Raw genomic sequence first — 20,872 nt, 5'->3', positions numbered from 1 at the left:
ATCAAAAGTATTATTAAATACGAGGAATAGGCGACCTGGCCTGTGGTCATAGAGCGCGGCCACACACATCATCCACCGCCGCGTCACGTCTCCGTGACAACCCAACCGCTTCATCAAATAACGAAACTCGGCCTGAGAGAGCTGAATGGCATCGTCACCCAGAAAACTGCAGGACGCCTCGTCCTCCCTTCCTACCTCCTTTTCTCTCTTCCTCCCTTCCTAACCTCCTTTTCTCTCTTTCCTCCCTTCCTAACCCTCTTCTTTTCTCTCGTTCTTCCCTTCCTAACCCTCTTCTTTTCTCTCTTTCCTCCCTTCCTACCTCCTTTTCTCTCTTTCTTCCCTTCCTAACCCTCTTCTTTTCTCGCTCTCCTCCCTTCCTAACCCTCTTCTTATCTCCTTCCTCCCTTCCTAACCTCCTTTTCTCTCTTTCTTCCCTTCCTAACCCTCTTCTTTTCTCTCTTTCTTCCCTTCCTAACCCTCATCTTTCTCTCTTTCCTCCCTTCCAACCTCCTTTTCTCTTTCTTTCCCTTCCTAACCCTCTTCTTTTCTCGCTCTCTCCTCCTCCTAACCCTCTTCTTTTCTCTCTTCCTCCCTTCCTAACCTCCTTTTCTCTCTTTCCTCCCTTCCTAACCCTCTCTTTTCTCTCCTTCCTCCCTTCCTAACCTCCTTTTCCTCTCTTTCCTCCCTCCTAACCTCCTTTTCTCTCTTTCCTCCCTTCCTAACCCTCTTCTTTTCTCTCTTTCCTCCCTTCCTAACCTTCCTTTTCTCTCTTTCTTCCCTTCCTAACCCTCTTCTTTTCTCGCTCTCCTCCCTCCTAACCCTCTTCTTTCTCTCTTTCCTCCCTTCCTAACCTCCTTTTCTCTCTTTCCTCCCTTCCTAACCCTCTTCTTTTCTCTCTTCCTCCTTCCTAACCTCCTTTTCTCTCTTTCTTCCCTTCCTAACCCTCTTCTTTTCTCCTCTCCTCCCTTCCTAACCCTCTTCTTTTCTCTCTTTCCTCCCCTTCCTAACCTCCTTTCTCTCTTCCTCCCTCCTAACCCTCTCTTTTCTCTCTTTCCCTCCCTTCCTAACCTCCTTTTCTCTCTTTCCTCCTTCCTAACCTCCTTTTCTCTCTTCCTCCCTTCCTAACCTCTTCTTTTCTCTCTTTCCTCCCTTCCTAACCCTCTTCTTTTTCTCTCTTTCCTCCCTTCCTAACCCTCTTCTTTTCTCTCTTTCCTCCCTTCCTAACCCTCTTCTTTTCTCTCTTCCTCCCTTCCTAACCCTCTTATTTTCTCTCTTTCCTCCCTTCCTAACCCTCTTCTTTTCTCTCTTTGCTCCCTTCCTAACCCTCTTATTTTTCTCTCTTTCCTCCCTTCCTAACCCTCTTCTTTTCTCTCTTTCCCTCCTTCCTAACCTCCTTTTCTCTCTTTCCTCCCTTCCTAACCCTCTTCTTTTCTCTCTTTCCTCCCTTCCTAACCTCCTTTTCTCTCTTTCCTCCCTTCCTAACCCTCTTCTTTTCTCTCTTTCCTCCCTTCCTAACCCTCTTATTTTCTCTCTTTCCTCCCTTCCTAACCCTCTTCTTTTCTCTCTTTGCTCCCTTCCTAACCCTCTTATTTTCTCTCTTTCCTCCCTTCCTAACCCTCTTATTTTCTCTCTTTCCTCCCTTCCTAACCCTCTTCTTTTCTCTCTTTCCTCCCTTCCTAACCTCCTTTTCTCTCTTTCCTCCCTTCCTAACCCTCTTCTTTTCTCTCTTTCCTCCCTTCTTAACCCTCTTCTTTTCTCTCTTTCCTCCCTTCCTAACCCTCTTCTCTTTCCTCCATTCCTTTCCCTCCTTCGTTCCCTACATTCATTAGTCTTTCTTTCTGTTTAGCTCTTCTCTTCTCTCTGTTTCTTTATTCTCTTCCTTTCTTTACCTCTCTTACTCTTGGTTCTTGTTGCTTTTTGTTCTCTTTCTCACTCTACTCTCATTTCTCTTCTTTCTTTTGCTTTTTCATTTTTCTCCCTCCCCCTTCTCTCTTCTTTCTTTCTTTCTTTCTCTCCCTTATGACCTCTTCTTATTACAGATAGAGGAAGTCTCAGTAGCAGGCTAGGTCTCGTACACCATACAATACAACAGAGATTGCTCCTTCCCTCCTTCCTGTCTCTGTCTCTTTTTCCTTCCCTCCTTCCTGTCTCTTTCTGTCTTTCTCTTTTTCCTTCCCTACCTCCTGTCTCTTTCTCTCTTTCCTTTCCTACTTTCTGTCTCTTTCTCTCTTTCCTTTGCCCTTCCTGCCTCTTTCTCACTTTCCTTCCCTCCTTCCAGTCTCTTTCTCTCTTTACTTCCCTCCTTCCTGTCTCTTTCTCTCTTTACTTCCATCCTTCCTGTCTCTTTCTCTCTTTACTTCCATCCTTCCTGTCTCTTTCTCTCTTTACTTCCATCCTTCCTGTCTCTTTCTCTCTTTACTTCCATCCTTCCTGTCTCTTTCTCTCTTTACTTCCCTCCTTCCTGTCTCTTTCTCTCTTTACTTCCATCCTTCCTGTCTCTTTCTCTCTTTACTTCCATCCTTCCTGTCTCTTTCTCTCTTTACTTCCCTACTTCCTGTCTCTTTCTCTCTTTACTTCCCTACTTTCTGTTTTCTTCTCTCTTTCCTTCCCTACTTTCTGTCTTTTTCTCTCTCTCTTTCCTTCCCTCCTTCCTGTCCCTGTCTTTTTTTCCTTCCCTACTTCCTGTCTCTTTCTCTCTTTCCTTCCCTACTTCCTGTCTCTTAATCTCTTTCCTTTCCTACTTTCTGTCTCTTTCTCTCTTTCCTTCCCTACTTCCTGTCTCTATCCTGTGAAGACCGAGACCCATGAAGGCCGAGTCCAGAATGTAGGGCAGGAGAAGGAGTTGCCCAAATCTTGTGGAGTTAAACCAGAGGTGGTTGGTTGCTAGGACACAGGGCGGTCCAAAGCAACCAATAACCAGCTTGCTAATATGGAAAGTCAATCTGCTGGCTCCCATTCCTGGCCTCTGTCCAGAACTGTGATGCCTTCTGCTCTCGGCTGTGAGGTAATGCACTCCTGATCCCTGCATTCTGAGTCTGACACACTCCTGATCCCTGCATTCTGAGTCTAATGCACTCCTGATCCCTGCATTCTGAGTCTGACACACTCCTGATCCCTGCATTCTGAGTCTGACACACTCCCGATCCCTGCATTCTGAGTCTAACACACTCCTGATCCCTGCATTCTGAGTCTGACACACTCCCGATCCCTGCATTCTGAGTCTAACACACTCCTGATCCCTGCATTCTGAGTCTAATGCACTCCTGATCCCTGCATTCTGAGTCTGACACACTCCTGATCCCTGCATTCTGAGTCTAACACACTCCTAATCCCTGCATTCTGAGTCTGACACACTCCTGATCCCTGCATTCTGAGTCTGACACACTCCCGATCCCTGCATTCTGAGTCTAACACACTCCTGATCCCTGCATTCTGAGTCTGACACACTCCCGATCCCTGCATTCTGAGTCTAACACACTCCTGATCCCTGCATTCTGAGTCTAATGCACTCCTGATCCCTGCATTCTGAGTCTGACACACTCCTGATCCCTGCATTCTGAGTCTGACACACTCCTGATCCCTGCATTCTGAGTCTAACACACTCCTGATCCCTGCATTCTGAGTCTGACACACTCCTGATCCCTGCATTCTGAGTCTGACACACTCCTGATCCCTGCATTCTGAGTCTGACACACTCCCGATCCCTGCATTCTGAGTCTAACACACTCCCGATCCCTGCATTCTGAGTCTAACACACTCCTGATCCCTGCATTCTGAGTCTGACACACTCCCGATCCCTGCATTCTGAGTCTAACACACTCCTGATCCCTGCATTCTGAGTCTAATGCACTCCTGATCCCTGCATTCTGAGTCTGACACACTCCTGATCCCTGCATTCTGAGTCTGACACACTCCTGATCCCTGCATTCTGAGTCTGACACACTCCTGATCCCTGCATTCTGAGTCTAACACACTCCTGATCCCTGCATTCCGAGTCTGACACACTCCCGATCCCTGCATTCTGAGTCTAACACACTCCTGATCCCTGCATTCTGAGTCTAATGCACTCCTGATCCCTGCATTCTGAGTCTGACACACTCCTGATCCCTGCATTCTGAGTCTGACACACTCCTGATCCCTGCATTCTGAGTCTAACACACTCCTGATCCCTGCATTCTGAGTCTGACACACTCCTAATCCCTGCATTCTGAGTCTGACACACTCCTGATCCCTGCATTCTGAGTCTGACACACTCCCGATCCCTGCATTCTGAGTCTGACACACTCCCGATCCCTGCATTCTGAGTCTAACACACTCCTAATCCCTGCATTCTGAGTCTGACGCACTCCTGATCCCTGCATTCTGAGTCTGACACACTCCTGATCCCTGCATTCTGAGTCTAACGCACTCCTGATCCCTGCATTCTGAGTCTAACGCACTCCTGATCCCTGCATTCTGAGTCTAACGCACTCCTGATCCCTGCATTCTGAGTCTAACGCACTCCTGATCCCTGCATTCTGAGTCTAACGCACTCCTGATCCCTGCATTCTGAGTCTAATGCACTCCTGATCCCTGCATTCTGAGTCTAACGCACTCCTGATCCCTGCATTCTGAGTCTAACGCACTCCTGATCCCTGCATTCTGAGTCTAACGCACTCCTGATCCCTGCATTCTGAGTCTAACGCACTCCTGATCCCTGCATTCTGAGTCTAATGCACTCCTGATCCCTGCATTCTGAGTCTAATGCACTCCTGATCCCTGCATTCTGAGTCTGACACACTCCTGATCCCTGCATTCTGAGTCTGACGCACTCCTGATCCCTGCATTCTGAGTCTAACGCACTCCTGATTCCTGCATTCTGAGTCTAACGCACTCCTGATCCCTGCATTCTGAGTCTAACGCACTCCTGATCCCTGCATTCTGAGTCTGACACACTCCTGATCCCTGCATTCTGAGTCTAATGCACTCCTGATCCCTGCATTCTGAGTCTAATGCACTCCTGATCCCTGCATTCTGAGTCTGACACACTCCTGATCCCTGCATTCTGAGTCTAACGCACTCCTGATCCCTGCATTCTGAGTCAAATGCACTCCTGATCCCTGCATTCTGAGTCAAATGCACTACTGATCCCTGCATTCGGAGTCTAATGCACTCCTGATCCCTGCATTCTGAGTCGAATGCACTCCTGATCCCTGCATTCTGAGTCTGACACACTCCTGTTCTCTGCATTCTGAGTCTAACACACTCCTGATCCCTTCATTCTGAGTCTGACACACTTCTGATCCCTGCATCCTGAGTCTAACACACTCCTGATCCCTTCATTCTGAGTCTAATGCACTCCTGATCCCTGCATTCTGAGTCTAACGCACTCCTGATCCCTGCATTCTGAGTCTAACGCACTCCTGATCCCTTCATTCTGAGTCTGACACACTCCTGATCCCTGCATTCTGAGTCTAATGCACTCCTGATTCCTGCATTCTGAGTTGAATGCACTCCTGATCCCTGCATTCAGAGGCTAACGCACTCCTGATCCCTGCATTCTGAGTCGAATGCACTCCTGATCCCTGCATTCTGAGTCAAATGCACTCCTGATCCCTGCATTCTGAGTCAAATGCACTACTGATCCCTGCATTCTGAGTCTAATGCACTCCTGATCCCTGCATTCTGAGTCAAATGCACTACTGATCCCTGCATTCTGAGTCTGACACACTCCTGATCCCTGCATTCTGAGTCGAATGCACTACTGATCCCTGCATTCTGAGTCGAATGCACTACTGATCCCTGCATTCTGAGTCGAATGCACTCCTGATCCCTGAATTCTGAGTCTAACGCACTCCTGATCCCTGCATTCTGAGTCTAACACACTCCTGATCCCTTCATTCTGAGTCTAATGCACTCCTGATCCCTGCATTCTGAGTCTGACACACTCCTGATCCCTGCATTCTGAGTCTAACGCACTTCTGATCCCTGCATTCTGAGTCTAACGCACTCCTGATCCCTTCATTCTGAGTCTGACACACTCCTGATCCCTGCATTCTGAGTCTGACACACTCCTGATCCCTGCATCCTGAGTCTAACACACTCCCGATCCCTGCATTCTGAGTGCAGTGTTTCAAATAAAGTTTTAGTTTTTTGGGGGGTGGGGCAGCATTTCATTCTTGGACCCAGGCAGCACAATGTCTTGGTCCTGCCCTGATCCAGCAGAACCTCCCTTTGTTGCCCACGTCGGCTGCACTCATCAGATGACATTTTCCTGGAAACTGTGTCTTCCCGTCATAATCTTTGCTACTTACCTCCCGGCATGGCAACCACACTTGTCAACTTCCGTCACAGAGGCACCAGCCAAGTGGCACCAACAATGGGCCCTTTGTGAAGCTCAGTAGGCCCTGGCATCACTCCGTATTACTGGCTGCGCACACAATGAATGAGGAAAGCGAGGCTTCTCATCACACACGGGAATCACTTCCGCTTTTACCACCAAGCATGGCGTCACTTTCACACCTGCAAATCACGTCGCGTTTCCATATTTTTTGTCCCGCCCCCTGTATATTTGGTTGCCTCCCCCCTGAAGAAGTCGTTTTTTCATGTTTTGTATACGCAGGTTTTCCATGTATTCATTTTTCTGTCGGTTGAACTGGATGGACATTTGTCTTTATTCAACCTGACAAACTTTGTAACAACACTGAAGAAGAATATAAGAAGATGCTTCAAGTGGAATCCAATTCTCTCAATTTACATGAACTCCGTGTGATCTTCATGCTGCCAGCATTAGCAAATAGGAAAGTAGATTATATTTACTGGTTTTATACTTTTTTGGGGGGGGGGTTTCTGGCCTAGGCCAAAATGATGTCATACATCCCAGGAATCTTCATGGGAGGGGAGCTTTCTTAGCTAAGCACGCCCTCCTGTTTGCATGCTTGAGCTAAGGGCAGATGGATTCCAGGAAGTAAATGCTACATGAGTTCTCTGCCCTTACTCAAGATGGCTGCAGCTAGAAATGCTGGGTAGGTTCAAAGTGATTTCTCAACAAAATAAAGCATGGAAACAGATAGATAGATGGGGTGGGGGTGGGGGGGTGCTTTGAATGAAGTGCAGGTCCACTTGAATCAGCTGGCCCTTCCGTTCCCTGTCCCAAGCTGAACCTGACTCCGCAGTACCGGCACACAATACTCACCAGACTTCTACTCCCTGATAATTGTTTGTAAAGTGTCTGGAGGAGGACTAGAGAGGAATATGAGAAAAATGTACTGCAGGAGAGGAGCCGGTACCCCCGCATGTTCCAACGATGAGAGAGAGCATGTCCCTTGTGAAGCCCAAAGCTCTTCAGCAATATTTGTCTCTGTCTTCCTTCCAGATTGTGAATGAGCAGAAGGTGAGACATCAGCCACAACTTCCCATAACATGCCGGAGTCGAGCCCCATACCAAGCCATTAGTCTGCCCCCATGTACACAGCCCCCCCCCTGTACATAGCCCCCCCCCATACACAGTCCCCCTGTACACAGCCCTCCCTGTACAAAGCCCCCCTCCCTGTACAGAGCCCCCCCTGTACACATCCCCCCGCTGTACACAGCCTCCCCTGTACACAGCCTCCCCTGTACACACAGCCCTCCCCGTATACAGCCCCCCCGTATACAGCCCCCCTCCCTGTACACAGCCTCCCCTGTACACAGCCCCCCCCCCCCACTGTACACAGCCCTCCCTTCATTCCGAGGCTGACGCACTCCTGATCCCTGCATTCTGAGTCTAACCCCCCTGTACACAACCCCCGCTGTACACAGCCCCCCTGCACACACAGCCTCCCCCCACTGTACACAGCCCTCCCTGTACACAACCCCCACTGTACACAGCCCTCCCCCTGTACACACCCCCCCTGCTGTACACAGCCCTCCCCCTGTACACACCCCCTCGTACACAGCCCTCCCTGTACAGTACACAGCCCCCCCCCCGTACACAGCCCTCCCCGTACACAGCCCCCCCTGCTGTACACACACCCCCCCCCCCCATACACAGCTGTCACACACATTATCTGCTGCTGACAGAACCAGTTATATGAACATTGGGCCCCTAAATATAGCAACAAAGCCAAAGGATTCTAGTATAGATGACAAGGACACCTGGAGGGACAGCCACTGCTGAGCTTTCACACAATGCTTGTTGCCTGGCTGTCATGCTGATCCAGTGACTTCGGTAGTCTAATACACACAAGCGGAATTTCCATCGTAAAAATCTTGGATGGTTTTTCCGACGGAATTCCGCTCAAGCTTGGCTTGCATACACACGGTCACAGAAAAGTTCTCTGAACTTTCGAACGTCAAGAACACGGAGATGTACAACACTACGACCAGCCGAGAAAATTAAGTTCAATGCTTCCGAGCATGCTTCGAATAGTTTCCGAGCATGCGCAGGAATTTTGTACGTCGGAATTGCTACAGAGGATTGGAATTTCCGATCAGAACTCTCTCCGTTGGAAAAATAGAGAACCCGCTCTCAATCTTTTGCTGCCAGTTATTGCCCTGCTTAGCTTAGTCCGCAAATACAGAGATTGCGCTGTTTCCCCCATCCCCCTCCTCCAGGTCATTTATGAACAAATTAAATAGGATTGGTCACAGAACCCTGGGGGACCCCCACTACCCTCCCCCGACCATTCCGAGTACCCCCCATTTATCACCACCGACTGAACCCCTTGTAGCCAGGTTTCAATCCATGTACTCACCCTATGGTCCATGTCAACGGACCTTATTTTGTACAGTAAACATTTATGGGGAACTGTGCCAGATGCTTTTGCAAAATCCAGATACATCACGTCTACGGGCCTTCCTTTATCTAGATACACCACGTCTACGGACCTTCCTTTATCTAGATACACCACGTCTACGGGCCTTCCTTTATCTAGATAGACCACGTCTACGGGCCTTCCTTTATCTAGATACACCACATCTACGGACCTTCCTTTATCTAGATACACCACGTCTACAGACCTTCCTTTATCTAGATACACCACGTCTACGGGCCTTCCTTTATCTAGATACACCACGTCTACGGGCCTTCCTTTATCTAGATACACCACGTCTACGGGCCTTCCTTTATCTAGATACACCACGTCTACGGGCCTTCCTTTATCTAGATACACCACGTCTACAGGCCTTCCTTTATCCACATACACCACATCTACGGGCCTTCCTTTATCTAGATACACCACGTCTACGGACCTTCCTTTATCTAGATACACCACGTCTACGGGCCTTCCTTTATCTAGATACACCACGTCTACAGGCCTTCCTTTATCCAGATATACCACGTCTACGGGCCTTCCTTTATCTAGATACACCACGTCTACAGACCTTCCTTTATCTAGATACACCACGTCTACGGGCCTTCCTTTATCCACATACACCACATCTACGGGCCTTCCTTTATCTAGATACACCACGTCTACGGGCCTTCCTTTATCCACATACACCACATCTACGGGCCTTCCTTTATCTAGATACACCACGTCTACGGGCCTTCCTTTATCTAGATACACCACGTCTACGGGCCTTCCTTTATCTAGATACACCACGTCTACGGACCTTCCTTTATCTAGATACACCACGTCTACAGGCCTTCCTTTATCCAGATATACCACGTCTACAGGCCTTCCTTTATCTAGATACACCACGTCTACGGGCCTTCCTTTATCCACATACACCACATCTACGGGCCTTCCTTTATCTAGATACACCACGTCTACGGACCTTCCTTTATCTAGATACACCACGTCTACGGGCCTTCCTTTATCCAGATACACCACGTCTACGGGCCTTCCTTTATCCAGATACACCATGTCTACGGGCCTTCCTTTATCTACATACACCATGTCTACGGGCCTTCCTTTATCCACATACACCACGTCTACGGACCTTCCTTTATCTACATACACCATGTCTATGGGCCTTCCTTTATCCACATACACCACGTCTACGGGCCTTCCTTTATCTACATACACCATGTCTATGGGCCTTCCTTTATCTAGATACACCACATCTACTGGCCTTCCTATATCTAGATACACCACGTCTACGGGCCTTCCTATATCTATATACACCACGTCTACGGACCTTCCTTTATCCACATACACCACATCTACGGGCCTTCCTTTATCTAGATACACCATGTCTACGGGCCTTCCTTTATCTAGATACACCACGTCTACGGGCCTTCCTTTATCTAGATACACCACGTCTACGGACCTTCCTTTATCTAGATACACCACGTCTACGGGCCTTCCTTTATCTAGATACACCACGTCTACGGGCCTTCCTTTATCTAGATACACCATGTCTACGGGCCTTCCTTTATCTAGATACACCACGTCTACGAGCCTTCCTTTATCTAGATACACCACGTCTACGGGCCTTCCTTTATCTAGATACACCACGTCTACGGACCTTCCTTTATCTAGATACACCACGTCTACGGGCCTTCCTTTATCTAGATACACCACGTCTACAGGCCTTCCTTTATCCAGATATACCACGTCTACGGGCCTTCCTTTATCTAGATACACCACGTCTACAGACCTTCCTTTATCTAGATACACCACGTCTACGGGCCTTCCTTTATCCACATACACCACATCTACGGGCCTTCCTTTATCTAGATACACCACGTCTACGGACCTTCCTTTATCTAGATACACCACGTCTACGGGCCTTCCTTTATCCAGATACACCACGTCTACGGGCCTTCCTTTATCCAGATACACCATGTCTACGGGCCTTCCTTTATCTACATACACCATGTCTACGGGCCTTCCTTTATCCACATACACCACGTCTACGGACCTTCCTTTATCTACATACACCATGTCTATGGGCCTTCCTTTATCCACATACACCACGTCTACGGGCCTTCCTTTATCTACATACACCATGTCTATGGGCCTTCCTTTATCTAGATACACCACATCTACTGGCCTTCCTATATCTAGATACACCACGTCTACGGGCCTTCCTATATCTATATACACCACGTCTACGGACCTTCCTTTATCCACATACACCACATCTACGGGCCTTCCTTTATCTAGATACACCATGTCTACGGGCCTTCCTTTATCTAGATACACCACGTCTACGGGCCTTCCTTTATCTAGATACACCACGTCTACGGACCTTCCTTTATCTAGATACACCACGTCTACGGGCCTTCCTTTATCTAGATGCACCACGTCTACGGGCCTTCCTTTATCTAGATACACCACGTCTACGGGCCTTCCTTTATCCAGATACACCACATCTACTGACCTTCCTATATCTAGATACACTAGGTCTACGGGCCTTCCTTTATCTACAGGGCAACTCACCTCCTTCATAGTTACATAGTTAGTAAGGTTGAATAAGGACACCAGTCCATCCAGTTCATCCTGAGTGAGTGTCTACAATTGTCCCTATCCCTGTACATTGATCACTCACATTGGTCCCTGCCCTCAAGGAGCCCACAATCCAAGGTCCCCATTCATATGCTAGGTCCAATTTTGGACAGAGGTCAATTAGCCTACCTGCATGTCTTTGGAGTGTGGGAGGAAACCGGAGTACCCAGAGGAAACGCACGCAGGCACAGGGAGAACATGCAAACTCCAGGCAGGCAGTGTCGTGGTTGGGATTTGAACCAGTGACCCTTCTTACTGCTAGGTGAGAGTGCTAACTACTACACCACTGTGCTGCCCATAGATTGGTTTCTCTCTCTTTATCTTCTTTTTTTTTTTTCTCTTTCTCTCTTCCATCCAGTGCCCAGGGCAAGGATTCAGAATAGTGCACCCCCTCCCCCACTATTAGTACAGGCTATACCACCTTACATCTATTCCTTGCTTCACTGCGCCGGGGCAACTGACCCTCCTGCCCACCCCTTGTCCAGGCCCTGAGCCAGGGACTGTCAGGCTGTGAAGGAAAAGAGCTAAGATGATGCTGGGCGTCCTCCAGCCAGGAGATGGAGCAGGGTTCTATCTGACTTGCAGCAGCTTCTAATGCACATTATAAGAAGCTCACAGTGTGCAGTGAAATCAGAGGAAGCCGTTTCAGTCCAGGAGAGAAGCCGGTACACCTGTGCAAGTCTGAAGGGGAGGCTGGAGGTCGGATTCAAGGGGGGGGGGGGGGGTGTTCTGTAGTCCAGCAGAGTAAACCTGCGCTCCTGACAGGGACATTATACCTGGGCAGGTCCATCACCAGGAATCCTGTCCAGTGTAATAATGTGCATCTGATACTGGAACCAGAGGAAGTGGCTGAACGAGGCTGCAGGAGATCAGCAACATTGAGATACAGAGAAACAAAATATTAAAAAGGGGAAAAAAAAAAAAAAAGAAACATTGAAAATAGAAGAAAAGAGCCACATTGTAGTACAGAGTGATCGGTGAAGTAAATAATATCCAGTTGGGTTTAGATCTACAATTTCATCATCGACCACAAATTCCTCTAATCGCCGTACGATGGTGTCACCGGAGTTCATCTGCTCGCGGTGAACGGGCGGGGTGAACTTTCTCTAGAATTTGTAATAGAATTCTGCTCATTGGTGGCTTATGTGTAGGGGGACCGACCATCCCCCGCAGGTATTTGGAATGGATCCCCGGCCATGTGGGGTACATCAGGGCCAACATGTTCACCATTAATGATCGTTTGCCTCCTAACCACAAATGGAGGAGAGTTTTGGGAAAGAATGCGCCTGCAGACTTGGCCCTTTGAAGTCCTGTTGGGGTGGTGAATGGGGGGGGGGGGATTATGACTGCAAGGTGTGTCATGGCCCAGGAATGTCGGGGTTAATCGTTGACCCTTGACTCCCCAGCTGACTCACTCTTCAGTCACTCGGGAGGTGAGCCGGGCCAATGTCGGTTCCCACAGAGGTCCCACCACCACTATGGTGGCACAAGGCAAAAGGGGAGAGAATCATGGCGCCTCCTGTAGTCCATGGACAGGTTATCACCAGCAGATGGCAATACCCCCACGTCTTATCTCCAACCACTGAATGTCGAGCCAAAGCCGCAGTGCATGCGTGAGTCGCCCGGACACGTCTTCCTGCTGAGTCTCATCCACAGGCCATTTATAAAGTCAGGCTGCTGCGTACTTGCAGTGTGAACTCATCCTGAGCTGAACATTTCAAGAAATGTTAACTCTTTGCTGTTCCATGTTTCCATAATAGCATTGCTTACAGTGATTGCAGCTATATCAGCGCAGGTGCAGCAACACAGTGTTGGCCATGATACATTGCTGGCACTAACAGTTAGATTTTCAGGACAAGCCTTCAGGGTGTGTCCCCTTCTTCAATGTCACCACTGTCTCCGCCCCTTTGGTTACGTGGTGACGTCAGGGTTTCCTAGGGATGCTGCGGGTGCCAGCGCCTGCTGCTTCCTTAGCAACCCATCACTGTGGGATGCTGTCATATATAGAAGAGGTAGAAATATCACTTCTGTATATAGTTTTTGGCTTCCACAAAGAGGGGCCTCAGCAGGGGCCAAAGTTCTGTCTGAACCTAGGTACGGACCAAACCATTGGCGCATTCCTAATCCTGAAGGTTTTCCCTCAACTGTGCCATCAACTGCTTGGGAATATAAAGGGAAATCATTAAGCTGTCGCATCATTCCTCTACCACTGGCAGCTGTCAGAGTCTTGCACTGCCTCATGGGACTTGTAGTTCTGCAACAGCAGAAGGGTTGAAAAAGGTCAGAGACTGCAGACATAGTACAGAAGATGGTCAGAGACTGCAGACATAGTACAGGAGACGGTCAGAGACTCCAGACATAGTACAAGAAAGAAACGATCAGCGACTGCAGGCATAGTGCAGAAGATGGTCAGAGACTGCAGACATAGTACAGGAGATGATCAGAGACTGCAGACATGATACAGGAGATGATCAGAGACTGCAGACATAGTACAGGAGACGGTCAGAGACTGCAGACATAGTACAGGAGATGATCAGAGACTGCAGACATAGTACAGGAGACGGTCAGAGACTGCAGACATAGTACAGGAGACGGTCAGAGACTGCAGACATAGTACAGGAGACGATCAGAGACTGCAGACATAGTACAGGAGACGGTCAGAGACTGCAGACATAGTACAGGAGACGATCAGAGACTGCAGACATAGTACAGGAGACGGTCAGAGACTGCAGACATAGTACAGGAGACGATCAGAGACTGCAGACATAGTACAGGAGATGATCAGAGACTGCAGACATAGTACAGGAGATGATCAGAGACTGCAGACATAGTACAGAGGATGGTCAGAGACTGCAGACATAGTACAGGAGATGATCAGAGACTGCAGACACAGTACAGGAGATGATCAGAGACTGCAGACATAGTGCAGGAGATGGTCAGAGACTGCAGACATAGTACAGGAGATGATCAGAGACTGCAGACATAGTGCAGGAGAGGACCAGAGACTGCAGACATAGTACAGGAGATGGTCAGAGACTGCAGACATAGTGAAGGAGATTGTCAGAGACTGCAGACATAGTACAGGAGATGGTCAGAGACTGCAGACATAGTACAGGAGATGACCAGAGACTGCAGACATAGTACAGGAGATGATTAGAGACTGCAGACATAGTACAGGAGATGGTCAGAGACTGCAGACATAGTACAGGAGACGGTCAGAGACTCCAGACATAGTACAAGAAACGATCAGAGACTGCAGACATAGTACAGGACATGATCAGAGACTGCAGACATAGTACAGGAGATGATCAGAGACTGCAGACATAGTACAGGAGATGATCAGAGACTGCAGACATAGTACAGGAGATGATCAGAGACTGCAGACATAGTACAGGAGATGATCAGAGACTGCAGACATAGTACAGAGATGACCAGAGACTGCAGACATAGTACAGGAGATGACCAGAGACTGCAGACATAGTACAGGAGATGACCAGAGACTGCAGACATAGTGCAGGAGATGACCAGAGACTGCAGACATAGTGCAGGAGATGACCAGAGACTGCAGACATAGTACAGGAGATGGTCAGAGACTGCAGACATAGTACAGGAGACGGTCAGAGACTCCAGACATAGTACAAGAAACGATCAGAGACTGCAGACATAGTACAGGACATGGTCTGAGACTGCAGACATAGTACAGGAGATGATCAGAGACTGCAGACATAGTACAGGAGATGATCAGAGACTGCAGACATAGTACAGGAGATGACCAGAGACTGCAGACATAGTACAGGAGACGGTCAGAGACTCCAGACATAGTACAAGAAATGATCAGAGACTGCAGACATAGTACAGGAGACGGTCAGAGACTGCAGACATAGTACAGGAGACGGTCAGAGACTGCAGACATAGTACAGGAGACGATCAGAGACTGCAGACATAGTACAGGAGATGATCAGAGACTGCAGACATAGTACAGGAGACGGTCAGAGACTGCAGACATAGTACAGGAGACGGTCAGAGACTGCAGACATAGTACAGGAGACGGTCAGAGACTGCAGACATAGTACAGGAGACGATCAGAGACTGCAGACATAGTACAGGAGACGGTCAGAGACTGCAGACATAGTACAGGAGACGGTCAGAGACTGCAGACATGGTAAAGGAGACGGTCAGAGACTGCAGACATAGTACAGGAGATGGTCAGAGACTGCAGACATAGTACAGGAGACGGTCAGAGACTGCAGACATAGTACAGGAGATGATCAGAGACTGCAGACATAGTACAAGAAACGATCAGAGACTGCAGACATAGTACAGGAGATGATCAGAGACTGCAGACATAGTACAAGAAACGATCAGAGACTGCAGACATAGTACAGGAGATGGTCAGAGACTGCAGACATGGTACAAGAGACGGTCAGAGACTGCGGACATAGTACAGGAGACGGTCAGAGACTGCAGACATGGTACAGAAGACGGTCAGAGACTGCAGACATGGTACAGGAGACGGTCAGAGACTGCAGACATGGTACAGGAGACGGTCAGAGACTGCGGACATAGTACAGGAGACGGTCAGAGACTGCAGACATAGTACAGGAGACGGTCAGAGACTGCAGACATAGTACAGGAGACGGTCAGAGACTGCAGACATAGTACAAGAGACGGTCAGAGACTGCAGACATAGTACAAGAGACGGTCAGAGACTGCGGACATAGTACAGGAGATGATCAGAGACTGCAGACATGGTACAGAAGATGGTCAGAGACTGCAGACATGGTACAGAAGATGGTCAGAGACTGCAGACATAGTAGAGGAGATGGTCAGAGATTGCAGACATAGTACAGGAGATGGTCAGAGACTGCAGACATAGTACAGAAGATGGTCAGAGACTGCAGACATGGTACAGGAGATGGTCAGAGACTGCAGACATAGTACAGGAGATGGTCAGAGATTGCAGACATGGTACAGGAGATGGTCAGAGACTGCAGACATAGTACAGGAGACGGTCAGAGACTGCAGACATAGTACAAGAGACGGTCAGAGACTGCAGACATAGTACAAGAGACGGTCAGAGACTGCGGACATAGTACAGGAGATGATCAGAGACTGCAGACATGGTACAGAAGATGGTCAGAGACTGCAGACATAGTAGAGGAGATGGTCAGAGATTGCAGACATAGTACAGGAGATGGTCAGAGACTGCAGACATGGTACAGGAGATGGTCAGAGACTGCAGACATAGTACAGGAGATGGTCAGAGATTGCAGACATGGTACAGGAGATGGTCAGAGACTGCAGACATAGTACAGGAGATGATCAGAGACTGCAGACATGGTACAGAAGATGGTCAGAGACTGCAGACATAGTAGAGGAGATGTTCAGAGATTGCAGACATAGTACAGGAGATGGTCAGAGACTGCAGACATAGTAGAGGAGATGTTCAGAGATTGCAGACATAGTACAGGAGATGGTCAGAGATTGCAGACATGGTACAGGAGATGGTCAGAGACTGCAGACATGGTACAGGAGATGGTCAGAGACTGCAGACATAGTACAGGAGATGGTCAGAGATTGCAGACATGGTACAGGAGATGGTCAGAGACTGCAGACATAGTAGAGGAGATGGTCAGAGACTGCAGACATAGTAGAGGAGATGGTCAGAGACTGCAGACATGGTACAAGAGACGGTCAGAGACTGCAGACATGGTACAAGAGATGGTCAGAGATTGCAGACATGATACAAGAGAAGAACCATTTGTCGTCTTCTGACCTCCTGAATATTTCAGCAGACATTCTCGCACAAAATTTCTAGAACATTCCGCATCCTCTGGACTGGCAGCGCTGCCAACAGGAAACGTATTTCCACAATGGAGATCAGGGGGCACGGGCTGCGGGGAGGCAGATCTTCCGTCCAGGGCGAGTTCTGCTTGTGAGGTGGAAATCACATTAATAAATAGCGTCTAGACGTAGATTTATAGGAACGCGGAGAACAATGCGGAGCGGAGCCGTCCGGGTTATTTTTACAGCATTTAACGAGCGTGCTTGGCACAGGTCCTGCCTATCGGTGCCCGGCCAGCTCCGGCCAAGCCATCAAATCCTGTTTTCACCGTCTTCAATTTCCATCCACAAGGAGCAAAGGTCTGAAAAACACAAGGAAGCCCCAATGAATCCCGATTTTAACCCCCTGAGTGCACCGAGATGACGTGCCGCCTCCCGACCCCTAAGTAAGCATAACACACTAAGTAAGACTACACATTCCTCTTCAGGCACATTTGCTTGGGATCCTGTGCCATCCTGGAGGGACTGATTGGCAACTTTTGGCCCAGAGGGCAAGTACAACCCAGAGGCCCATGGTGCAGCGACTCGGCCCCCCTTCCGATCTCCCTTTCCACCCGACCCCCACCCCAAGCTGAAGCTCCGCTCTAGGTACTATCTGCACACTGGGTGGATCAGGCTGGACAGCGCCTGCTGTACCGACTCCGGGGTCCCAAACTAGCCAGCAGCGGGTGGCTTGGTCGGGAGTTGGCTGAGGGGAGGAGAGCCTCTGCTCGGCGCCCACCATCAATGCCAGGGGGGCGGTCTGCGCTCTGTCCTCGTCCTGCACTCGGTAGGACACTGGCGGGGACTTTTTACTCCTCTTCACCAGGAAGCCTTAAGGCAAGTCTGCAATGGAAGCTTTCCATGAAAGGCCCCCCTGACCCAAGCTTGGGGCCCTTCCCTCTGAGCTCAGGGGCCTTTACTCCTGTTACAGTCCTGGCCCTGCAGCAGGACCCTTTCACATGTTCTGCATCGGGCCCCCTTCCTGCCCTTACATTAGAATCCCCCCTTACATCAGAGTTCTGAGAGCCCCATTTATATCAGAGCTCCCCTACATTAGGGTCCACAGAGTTCCCCCTTTACATCAGAGTTCCCAGAGCCCCATTTACATAAGAGCTCCACTACATTAGGGCCCACAGAGCCCCTTTACATCAGCGTTCCCAGAGCCCACTTTACATCAGCGTTCCCAGAGCCCCATTTATATCAGAGCTCCACTACATTAGCGCCCACAGAGCCCCTTTACATCAGCGTTCCCAGAGCCCCATTTACATCAGAGCTCCACTACATTAGGGTCCACAGAGCCCCCTTTACATCAGCGTTCCCAGAGCCCCATTTACATCAGAGTTCCACTACATTAGGGCCCACAGAGCCCCTTTACATCAGCGTTCCCAGAGTCCCCTTTACATCAGAGTTTCCAGAGCCCCATTTACATCAGAGCTCCACTACATTAGGGCCCACAGAGCCCCTTTACATCAGAGCTACCCTACATTAGGGTCCACAGAGCCCCCTTTACATCAGCGTTCCCAGAGTCCCCTTTACATCAGAGTTCCCAGAGCCCCATTTACATCAGAGCTCCACTACATTAGGGCCCACAGAGCCCCTTTACATCAGAGCTACCCTACATTAGGGTCCACAGAGCCCCCTTTACATCAGCGTTCCCAGAGTCCCCTTTACATCAGAGTTCCCAGAGCCCCATTTACATCAAAGCTCCACTACATTAGGGCCCACAGAGCCCCTTTACATCAGCGTTCCCAGAGCCCCATTTACATCAGAGCTACCCTACATTTAAGGTCCACAGAGCCCCCTTTACATCAATGTTTCTAGAGTCCCCTTTACATCAGAGTTCCCAGAGCCCCATTTACATCAGAGCTACCCTACAATAGGGTCCACAGAGCCCCTTTACATCAGAGTTCCCCTTTACAGTATATTAGGGTTTGCCTTACAGTGTACAGGGGAACTCTGAGGACCCTGATGTAAAGGGGAACTCTGCGGACCCCGATGTAAAGGGGAACTCTGCGGACCCCGATGTAAAGGGGAACTCTGCGGACCCCGATGTAAAGGGGAACTCTGCGGACCCCGATGTAAGGAGAATATTGCAAACTCTGATGTAAAGGGAAATTCTGATGTACGAGGTTTTCTGGTCCACCCATACACACATAAGCGTTTGCAGTGTCCCTCCTTAACTCAGAGTCTGCCAAGTTTCCCCTTGCATTGTAAGGGTGAACTCTGCTGACTCTGATATAAGGGGGCATGCTGGGAATTCTGTCTTACATCAGAACTCCCCTACATTAGGGTCCACAGAGCCCCTTTTACATCAGAGTTTCCAGAGCCCCATTTACATCAGAGCTCCCCTACATTAGGCTCCACAGAGCCCCCTTTTACATCAGTTTCCAGAACCCCATTTACATCAGAGCTCCCCTACATTAGGGTCCACAGAGCCCCCTTTACACCAGAGTCTGCAGGGTGAATACACTAAGGTAAAGGGGTTCACTGATGTAAGAGGGGAGTGATATATCAGTGTCCCCCTTTTACCAAGGGTCTCCACTCCTCCCTTACATCAGTGAACCCCAATAGAGAGAGTGACTGATGGCCTTGCATTGCTGTCACATACTGACCTCCTGTAATTACCTGCAGGCTTTGGTCCTCCTCTCCCCCTCCTTGCAGTCGCTATCAAAAAAAGGAAAGGAGCTAAACGCCATGACATCACTGCACACACCTGTCCTACCCCCCCCCCCCCCCCCCCCAGAACCTGACCAGCAGTGCCCTCACCCCCACCCAGCTGAGACCGAGCCGAGCTCAGCCAAAATACCGACCAGCCAGTTCCAGAGTTAGTAATTGGCTGAGCTCAGCTCGGGTGGGGGGCAGTCATCTGGTCAGGTGCACAAAGAGGGGGCGCAGGGAAGCTCAGGGACGAGTGGAGTTTTAACGGGGCGCTTTTCCTAAGGACAGCAGAAAATGCCCTTTTTTTTCTGCCCAGTGACAGAGCTGACCCCTACAGGAAGCTGCTGGACACTGAGACTTCTTTCTTTTTTTTACTGAATGTGTTTATTTTGGGGTGGGGTTGAGGCTGCAACGTAAGTGGGTCCAGTGATAGGACAAGGGCATCTAAAGCCCAGTGCGAACATGCCAAACTATGCCCCCCAAGTATGAGCGCAAAAACACTGAGCACTAATCTGCATGCTTACCTCCTCCCAGTACAAATCTGCCCCCTGTGCCCATTATGAGGGGTTCCCACCATCCCTGTGCTGAGTTCCCGGGTCTGTACACCCGCTGTGCCCATTATGAGGGGTTCCCACCATCCCTGTGCTGAGTTCCCGGGTCTGTACACCCGCTGTGCCCATTATGAGGGGTTCCCACCATCCCTGTGCTGAGTTCCCGGGTCTGTACACCCGCTGTGCCCATTATGAGGGGTTCCCACCATCCCTGTGCTGAGTTCCCGGGTCTGTACACCCGCTGTGCCCATTATGAGGGGTTCCCACCATCCCTGTGCTGAGTTCCCGGGTCTGTACACCCGCTGTGCCCATTATCAGGGGTTCCCACCATCCCTGTGCTGAGTTCCTGGGTCTGTACACCCGCTGTGCCCATTATCAGGGGTTCCCACCATCCCTGTGCTGAGTTCCTGGGTCTGTACACCC

This window comes from Lithobates pipiens, unplaced genomic scaffold (genome assembly GCF_037356315.1).
Source record: "Lithobates pipiens isolate NorthernLeopardFrog02 unplaced genomic scaffold, aLitPip1_a1.2 Scaffold_18, whole genome shotgun sequence".
In the NCBI taxonomy this organism is placed as follows: domain Eukaryota; kingdom Metazoa; phylum Chordata; class Amphibia; order Anura; family Ranidae; genus Lithobates; species Lithobates pipiens.
This window is presented reverse-complemented; position numbering follows the sequence as displayed.